General features: G+C 40.4%; 1 protein-coding gene across 1 annotated transcript in view; it reads left to right on the top strand.

The window, feature by feature from the left end:
• Positions 1-2,211: 2,211 nt before the first annotated feature.
• The window catches only part of LOC138164174 (transmembrane protein 132D-like), a 150,144-nt gene continuing 142,159 nt past the window's right edge, over positions 2,212-10,196 (top strand). The window contains exon 1 of the mRNA XM_069092128.1: positions 2,212-2,526. The gene's annotated coding sequence lies outside the window, so the exon portion shown is untranslated. The remainder of the gene's footprint in view (positions 2,527-10,196) is intronic.

Here is a 10,196-nt window from a genome sequence, read left to right as displayed (position 1 = left end):
GCACTACTGCTGGGATATTTAATAACAGCTTGAATTTATGTTGTGCATTAAGTTTTAAAAAGTTCCTTCACAGTTTATTCTCCTCATAGTCCTGTGAGGTAAAAGTGATTATTATATATTTTTAGAGATGGGGAAGCCAAGGCTCATAGAGGTTAATGACACTAGTAAGTGTCTGAGGAGGGATTTAAACCCAGGGGCAGTGTTGTACAATGGACTTCTCTGACTCCTCTAGGTTCTGCGTTCAAATCCATTTCTTATGCTTATTCTATATGTGACCTTGGGCAAGTCACTTAACCTCCATAGGCCTGATTTTCCTCATGTGTAATTTGAGAAGGGTTTACTAGATGACCTTAAAGGTGCTTTCCAGCTTTAGATGTATGAATCTTTGAGTGATAGGATTTGAGTTCAAATCCATCCTCTGATGTGTGAGTCATTAACCCCCCTGAGACTCAGGATTCATTAAGTGTAAAATGAAAGGGTTGGAATAGATGGCCTCTCAAGTTGCTTCCTGCTCAAGAGTATGATCCAAAAATTTCCAAGTCCAGCACTATCCATTACCCTGCCTTCTGAGCATAAGGATAGTAAACAAATGGGAAAGTTGCTGTTGTATTCTTGGATAGACCAGTCATATAATTATTGATAACAATCAGGGGAGTGAGTGCTAGGGGAAGGATGGAGCCATCCATGCTGGGTCTCATATTCTCTCCTTGTAAGTCACCATTATCAGAATGGGGATGGCCATGGGGTCACTCTTGGTCTATGTTTAGGGATCACCCTAACCCCCAGTCCCCACACAGTATTAATCAGATCTAGAAAAGTTAATGAAAGCTATGTTCAAATCCAACCCAGCACTGTTCATCTGAACTGTAATGGTGAAAATTATTCATTCCATTGTGTTAGCTGTCTCCCATTCCTGCAATGTTCTCCCTAGTCCTCCATGCCTCTGGCTTCCCTGATTCCCTTCAGGTGCCAGCTCAAGACTCAGATCAACTCAAAGAAGGAAGAGGCAGAAGGGCCCACCTTCTGTAAGATATTGTTCTTGATTCTGGTCCTCTCCCCTAATGCTTTTTTTTAGATTGGCTTCCATTTATACATATATCATCATATCATATCATATCATATCATATCATACCATATCACATCAGATCACATATCATATATATAATGATGTGGCACGATATATTCTGTGATATAATAGATAATCTGTCATATGTAATATAATGTGTACAACCTATCGTGTCATATATGTAATATCACATATACACATGTATCTGTATAGATTTATATATACAGACATACATGTCATGTGCAGTTATATATGTATTTGCATGTTGACTTATTTGTGAAAATGTGAGCTACTTGAGGGCCATAGTTTTACCTGTCTTTGTATCTCCAGCACTTAGCAAAGTATCTGGCACATAGTAGTTGCTTAATGAATATTTGTTGACTTGCTATCTCTAGAGAAGAGTACCCATGATTTTTCATCAGATATTCATTCATTTCATTTGGTTTGTTGTGGGGTATATGGGGGGGGGGGTCCTGACTTTTGGTTTTATCCATATTTGGCATTCCTCTTGCGAAAATCTCCTGGAGGAATTCTGATCAGCACCAGCTCTACAATTTAGAGCCTTAGAGCATTGCTTGGGGCAGTGAACATTTCAATGATCTAAATGATATGATCAAATAGTTAACTTGGGTCAGAAACTGGATTCAAACCCAGGTCTGGGTTGGTTCTCTATTATGTAGTTAACTGTTCTAGCTACTATTATTAGAGTAGAAAGATGGTCCCTGCCATGGGACCCTACTCTAGCATGGAAAGGAGGGCTGGAGTCCAAGTTCCAGAAGAAGAAATAGACCTGGTCCCACTTTCACAATCTGGTTTGGGTGATTGATTACAGCCAATTCACCATAACCCCTCCTTCATTCAGATATATGAGAGGATCCGGCATCAATAAGATTAGTGCCTATGCAGATTTTTCAGGGGAGAGGACATTTCTCATGGCCCAGAAACAATATGAGCTTTGTAGACTACTTCATATATTGCTGCCTATGCAGAAATACCTTCCCTTGCCTTGGCTCTGTCCATGGTCTTGTATTATGTTGAACTAATTTAGGGCCATTCTTTTCTTTGCTCCCTTGTGTGGACACTTTTCTTCTATCGTGTTCTTGGAGTTCCTTATTGGGAATTTGAGTAATTACAGCTAAAAATGTCTGTACCTGTCACATTAACCCCCTCTGCTGAGACAGTGCCAGGCTTTCCAGGAACTAATGCAAATTAGATTCCATTTGCAGGGAGGAACAAGAAGAGGGAATTAGTACATTTCAGGGGAAAGGTCATTCAGAGAAGGAATGTAAAACCCAGGGCTCTGTTTCATCTTCCAGGAATCAGAAATCTTGAATACCGCCATTCTCACTGGGAAGACAGTTGCCGTGCCTGTAAAGGTGGTCTCTGTGGAGGAAGATGGCACCGTGACAGATCTTCTGGAATCTGTGGAGTGTAGATCATCAGATGAAGATGTAATTAAGGTAGGTTGATATTTCTCTGGTCCCTGTAGAAAACAACAGTCATGTCAACATCTTTGTTCATTGACCGGATAGACCTTTAGCTCCCATAGGGTTCATTTCCTACAATTTTGATTATACTGCCATTAAAATGATTCAGGCATTGACTATTAGGCACTAAAAAAAAATAGAACTAAAAGAAGGGGGAAGAAACTTCTGTTGTTGGTGTATTACTTCTATTTGAATGTCTTATGTCTCTTTGCTCTTAAAAAAATACTTTACAATAATCTTCACTTTCTAGTTTAATACCGAAAATTTTACTTTTCTGACTTGGTTGTTTCAGGAGCCATTGTATAGTACATATAAAATCTAGGGGTCTTTGCCCAAACTCCTGCTCACACTGGTATATTGAGTGCCTAGAAGTTGGGTACTTGGCCCCTCAAAGTCCCAAATCCTCTTGACTTCTGAAGTTCCTAAAGTTCCCCTCTGGTCAAGAGTGAGGAAGAATGAGGTGCTCTTCTTTCCCACAAATGGTTCCTTCTCAGGGGTTTGAATAAAATGCTCTCTCAGCTTGACATTCTATTGAATCCCCAAGTACTTTAATTCTCTTAATTCTAGTGCCTTCCCTATGAAATTTTTTTTCTAGTTACCTTACCTATAGTTTGTTTTGTTTATATTTATTTGTGCATTGTATTCCCCATTAGATTGTAAACCCCTTGAGGGCAAGAACTGCCTTTTGCCTCTTTTTGTATTCTCTGCACTTAGTAAGGTGCCTGGCACATAGTAGGCATTTAATAAATGTTTATTGATTGGTTGGTTGAATTATGACTAGTTCCCTGACTTTATACAGGCCAGGGGGTATGGTTCGGTCTCTCAGCCTATCCAAACACTTTCTCTCACAACTAAGGAAGTTTCAAGTTCTTGTTCTCACCTAGTGAACAGTTGAGATGTACTTAACTTGGAAATGTATCCTTATACTCACAGAAACAAAAATGGTACCCACAGCATTAACACCCCCACCATGTGATTCTACTGGTTTACCAGAGGTAAGGGTAGAGCCATTTTGAGTCATTGGTATGAGATGGCAGTGGAGAAAGTTAATGAAATCTTAGGCTTCATTAAGAAAACACAGAATCCAGGAATAAGGCAGTGACTGGCGTATTGCAGTCCACCTTCTGTGTTCAGTTCTGAGCATGACATTTCAGGACAAACAATGACTAGCTGGAGAGTAACCAAAGGAGGCAGACCATTATGGTGAAGGGCCTCAAGTTCATGTCACATAAGGATTGGTTGAATGCCATAAGGGCAGTTAACCTAAAGAAAACTTAGGAGGTAGTTATCTTTAAAAATGCAAATGATGAAAAAGGATTAGACTTGCTCTATTTGAGTCTTTCCTCCCCTCCTCTTTCTTTCTATTCTTCTTTCCTTTTTTCATTCCTTCCTTTTCCTTCCTTCTTTCCTTCCTTTTCCTTCTTTCCTTCCTCCTCCCTCCTTCCCCACTCCTTTCTTTCAATCTTTCCTTCCTTCCTTTCTTCCTTCTCTTCCTCCCTTCCTTTGTTCCTTCATTCCCTCCTTTTTTCCTCCTTCCTTCTTATTATCCTAAAACATAATGGGATATCTTGGAATAGATGATGTTCCTCCTCATTGGAGGACCATAGGAAAACTCTTGAATGACTAATTTTGGAAATGTAAAAGTAATTCTTAGTCAGGTATAGGTTGGAGTGGATGACTTCTAAACTCCCTTCAACTCTGAGATTCTATTCAGATCCCTGTAAAATTGATTCAGAGTATAATTGCAATGACTGCTATTACTTTTCTGTGACATGATTTTTAAGCCTCAAAGTATTCTCTAAAGATCAGGATCATGGAAGCTTCTTACACAGTTAGCATTGAAGCAGTGACTGGAAGGTTGGCTTTGGGTTAGTAAGCCCTGGATTCTCGTGTACCTTACTGTGTGTCCCCCAATGAGTTATCTAACCTCTCAGAATCTTCACTTGCTCCTTGTAAAAGAAGTCATAATAAATGTCCTTTCCTGCTCCACGTCTCTGAGGCTCAGATCCCTTCAGCCTCTCAGGAATCAGGCAAGCTGCCTCTACAATCTCAAGCTGCAGATGAGTTGCTATTTGGCAATGGCTGAGACAGTTTCCACATAAAAGAAATCACAAGTCCAAGACCCCTTCCCCCTACCCCCAAAAAAGAACAGTTATTTACAGCTCTGCTTTACAATTCATGGCAACTTAATAAAGGAAGAATCTTTTTTCCCCATGTTTTACCAACCCACAGAATTCTATGTAAGTCAATGATGCCAACTGAGGACCAGCTCCAGTCCTTCATAAAAAATGCATTTATTCTTCCTTCCAGCCTCTTCTTTCTCATTTGGGATCAAGTGCAAAAATAGCCCAAAATAAAGCAATGCTTGGAATAAATTAAGAGACAGCCCTTTGACTTTCCTTCATCAAGAGACTATATAATAAACTTTATGCAGCTGGAGGTCAATGGACTGGTGAAGGGAGCACCACCCTCTCTGAAGGACCAAATGTGGTGGTAAATCTGGCCCAGTGTCAACATCTGAAAAAGGTTTCTAACAAGTGCTTTATGTTTGCAAGACAAGCCCTGGAAAATGAGATCCTGTTTCTTTTCTGTTCTTCCCTCAGGTCTTTTTCCAACTCCAAAATTGGGTGATTCTAATTCCAAGGCTGAGGAGTACAGTTGCCATGCCCACACTGTGTCCTTGTTTAACTGAGAGTCAGCAGGGACCAGGGGAAAAAAATTGCTGGATGGGGTGTCAAGGGACTATAATCTATGGTCTCATGGTGTGATACAAAAAAGCAATAAACTTAGAGGCATGAGTTCAAATCCTAGCACTTCTACTTACAATCCAATCCAAGCAACTACCATATGCTAGACACTATGCTAAGCACTGGAGATCTAATTCATATAAAGACAGTCCCTGCCCTTGGGGAGTTTACAATTTTAATGGGAAAAAAAAAAACACAAAAGGAGTCAGGAAAGTGGTGGTGTGGGGGATGAAATAACTGGCTTCGGGTATCTCAAGGGATGTTAGATGGAAGAGGGATTAGCCTTACTCTGCTTGGCCCAAGAGACAGAAGCAGGAGCAATGGGTATAAGCTGCAGAGAGGCAGGCTTAGGTTTGACCCGCTTTTTTGAGAGGTGATAGGTTTCCCCTTCTTGGAGGTCTTGAAGCAGAAAACAGACTAACTCCTTTCTGGGTATGTTCTGATGGGGATTCATTTCATATAGGGGTTAGACTAGGTAGCCCCTGAGATTGCTTGCAACTCTTAAATTTGGTGATTCTCTAATGGTAATATAAACAGAGAAAAGAGATTATTTTAGTTGCCCAGATTGTAGTCATATTGCCTGGGAAGTGCCAACTGGCTTCAGAGAAAAAGGCCTTACATATCCAACCTTATTTCATGGAAAACAGGTGTCACCACTAGCTATCTTTAGGTCATAGCAACTATATTATGAACTCAAGTAATTCAAGAATCTGGGATTTCTTTGGTGTGGGAACTCCCCTGCTAGCAGTTGCAGCCTCTCCACAACTTTGAGAACTGTTATGTAGCTGAAAAATTCCTCACACTGTAGGCAACCTGGTGCTGAGCCTCTGGATTCAGCAAAGCTGGTCCTTAGACAAAGGCAGTAATAGTAATCATAAAATAATAATCATTTTCCTGTAGTACTTTAATGTCTACAAGGAATTTCCCGTTTGTTATTCCCTTATATTAGCCACATTTTACAGTTGAGGAAATTGAAGCAGATAGCCTAACAGACTTGTCCAGGTTAACATATCTAGGAAGCATCTGAGGCTGGTCTTCTTGATTTCAAGTCTAGCATTCTATCCACTAAACTACCTTGTTACCAATAGCTAACCTTTATATAGTACTTCAAGGTTTGCAAAGTGCCTTACAAATATTATCTCATTTTCTTCTCACCACAGCCTTAGGAGGTGGGTGCTATTATTATCCCCTTTTTACAGTTGACTAAACTGAGAAATATGGAAGCAAAGTGATTTGCCAAGGGTCGCACAGCTAGGGAGTATCTGAGACCATATTTGAACTCATGTCTTCCTACTCCAGCTCCAGGCCTCTGCCCCTTGTGGATCTAGAAATAATAGGCATGCAATTTTTCTCTGGATCTATACGCTTTTTTCCTTTGAGTCTTTGCTTATAGATGTTTTCTTGTCATTGTCCTTGTCTAAGTTTGTGTCTTGATCTTCCCTGCCACCATGGTAGCTTTTTATGGTCAGGTTATTTTGTTGCTGTTGGTGTTTCCTTATTTTCCCAGCTCATTTCTTGAATTTGGGTTTTATGTTAGAGGTGGTTTCTGCTCATCCCTGGGACAAGGGGAGTCACTAAGCTAAGTTTCAGACTTTTATGTCCTGCTGCTTTCATATTTAGGTCTGTGGGTGTAGCAGCAAGCACTCCAAGCATCCTCAGGGTTTGCTGCCAACACAGGTTCTTGGATCTGCTTTGATAAAGGAAAGCAACTCAAAATGGGTTAACAAGCCTACTTTAATCAGTCAAACATATATTGTTTACCTCGTTCAGGGGAAAAAGGTCAGCACCCTGAACTTCAAAGTATACAGGCAGAATTATCAAGACAGAAACAGATCAAGTAGACAGCTTTCCAAACTGTCCAACCATTACATCCATACCAAATCAACATCTGGGTTTCAACTTCTGGGTTTTTCAAAGCTGGGGGGCTCTGGACAACGGCTTCCCAGAATCCATATCAAATCACAGAACACTTCTCAAAGTGAGCCCCAAAACAAAGCCTCAAATCAGGGTTTATATAGCCTTCTCCTGGCTCAGAGAATGTAACAACCTTATTGACCCACTGGCCAATCAAGAAGTATCTACTGAAAAACAAGCCTCCCACTCCAGGCTCCAGGTGCACTTTAGCCTAGGGGCAGGGAAGATCTTAAAAATTTACATTCCCATTACAGTGGGCCTATAGATTTTCAGAGTTTCCAAACTGGTATGATCTTGGGTTTGGTCTGGTCATTGCCCTCCTTGTCCTTACCAAAGCTGGTCCCTGCTTCTTTGTAACAGTAAGCAACTTCTCCAGCCTGAAACTGTAACCTGGAACTGGGTACTGAGCTATGGAGATGCCAAATGGTGCCCAATCCTATTCCCAGTGCTGGTATAGGAGTCTAATTAAAATATCTTTCTGACTAGATGTTCAGTCTTCCTGCCAACCCTGGGCATTATGCTACTGCCCTAATTGTTGCACTTTCAAGGTTCACAGTCAGTGATGAGCCATCTCTCACCCCATTGACCACAGACCTTTCTTTCTGTCCTTCTAAGCTACCTTGGACTGGAAAAAAAAAAAACGACCTACTGTGACTTTTTGTTGGCTATCCCACTCATAATTTGCTTTAATTTGCTTTTTCAAAGCTATATAGAGAGAGAGCTCAGCAAAATTGCTGACTTCCTTTACCATCTTGGTTCCATCCTCTACCTCATCACCCTGCAACTATGCTCAAAGCCTTTCTACCTTGGTAGGATCTGGCAGAGCCTACGCTCTACTGAGAAGAAAAGCTTCTTGGAGAAGACCTTGGAGAAACCAGAGTTGCCTCCATATTATGATGACATATCATCATCATAATAAATAACATATAGTATAGATAGTATGTTAAAAGTTTTCAACATAATTGACATACATTATCTTACAGTGGTGCTGTAATGTAGAACCCTCCATTTTACAGATGGGAAAATTGAGGCACACAAGGGTTAAATTACTTGCCCATGCTTACATAATAAATACCAGAGATGGGATTTGACCTTGTCTTCCTGACTTCAAGCCTATCACTCTAGCAATGATGACACTACCTCTTAATCAAAGAAAGACTTTCATGGAAGAAACATGTTACATGACGGGCGAAAGCATTGAATGTTGAAGCATTAAGGTATTCAATTATAGTTCAATTCAACAAATATTTATTAAGTACCTACTATGTATAAGATGTAGATAGTCTGAAGAGAGATAAAAAAAGGAAAAATGGAAGGGAGTAAAGAAGGAAGCAAAGAAGGAAGGAAGGAAGGAAGGAAGGAAGGAAGGAAGGAAGGAAGGAAGGAAGGAAGGAAGGAAGGAAGGAAGGAAGGAAGGAAGGAAGGAAGGAAAAAGAGTGAAAAGAGAAGGAAGAAAGAGAAATGGTCCTTGCCCTCAAGAAGTTTATATTCTATTGGGAATTGTTGGGAATTAGGGGGAGGAGGTATGAGGGAATGAGGAATATAACATGTAATATAAAATAATTGAAGTAATATAAAGTAATTGAAAAGGAGACAGAGCAGTAAAAACTGGAGAGAGGAGTGTGCTTTGTGGGAAACAAAAGTTCTACAGTTGATTGACTGAACACTTTGCAAAGGCATAAAGGAAAGAGATGGAAGGTCAAATACAGAGAACAATTAGCAACTAGTCTTACTGGAATGGAGAGCTCAGGAAGGGAAGTTCCTCAAACTCAGCATTCAACTCCTATCTCTGGGTCTTTGCACAGTTTGTCCCCCATGGCTGAAATGCCCTCCCTCTTCAGAATACCTTAGCTCTTAGAATACCTAGCTTTCTTAAAGACCCAACACGGGTGCTAATTCATATCAGAGGATTTTCCTAACACCTTCACTTATTAGTACTCCCTGGTGCTTCAAGTTATCATGGTCATGGATATACCTGTCTGTTTCCATGCTGTACTCCCCAGAAGATATTAAACTCCATGAGGGTGCAGGCTATTTTCTATATCCTCTTTGGGTCCCCAGCACATAGTATAGTGATTTACTCAAAGCAAGCATTCAGAAAATGGTCATTGGATGATATTGTTAAAGTAATTTGGTATAAGACCTCAAAGGTGGGCAGTGGGATTGAGACAAATTGTGAAGGGCTTAAAATGTTAGACTGAGGAGGTTGTATTTAAGCCTAATGGCAATGGGTATCCATTGAAGGCTTTTGATTAGCAGAGTGACACCTTCTAAGCTATGTTTTAGGAATATCAGTTTGACATCTGCATGGAGGATGGGTTGGAAAAGTGAAAGACTGAAAGTAGGAAAATGAATTGGGAAGCTACTACATTAATCCAAGAAAAAGCTATTGTGGTGTAAGGTGAATACCTCATGTGGTTTTTTTAAAAAACTCCATACAGGTTCCAAGGCAGTGAAAGGGTATGCTGTGTATTATATGCAGAAGGCCTATAATTGGCAAACGCTATGATATTTTTCCTTTAAGCCCAAGGCTAAGATGTTAGTATTTTGCATGAGAATTCAGGGGCAAGGCTTCCATTGGCACTAATATGAGTCACACAGCTACAGTCCTGTACATTGCATTGAAAATGTATCTAAGTGTCTAATGTACCTGCTGTGACTCAGAACTCACTTTATATCAGGAAAACTCATTAATGAAGATAGAGGTGGATAATTAGTACCCAGCCTGGAGCTTGTTCTTGTTATGATACTCTCTGGTCTCTGATAATATGGAGTTGAAATTAAGGGAAAAGAATTCCAAAAATGTACCAGTACAGCATTGGGCTAAAGGTTAGGCTTGGGGCCAGACTCAGAGTACTGGAACTGGAATCAGAGATCTTGACTTCTAATCCTAACTCTTTCACTCACTACTTCTGAGACCTTCGGGGACTTACTTAGGCAGCTAGATGGCACAACATTGGACCAGGAGTCAAGAATACTTGA

Source organism: Petaurus breviceps, unplaced genomic scaffold (genome assembly GCF_028583685.1).
Source record: "Petaurus breviceps papuanus isolate PSGF00001 unplaced genomic scaffold, PetGlider_PUasm1.0 100, whole genome shotgun sequence".
In the NCBI taxonomy this organism is placed as follows: domain Eukaryota; kingdom Metazoa; phylum Chordata; class Mammalia; order Diprotodontia; family Petauridae; genus Petaurus; species Petaurus breviceps.
This window is presented reverse-complemented; position numbering and strand designations above follow the sequence as displayed.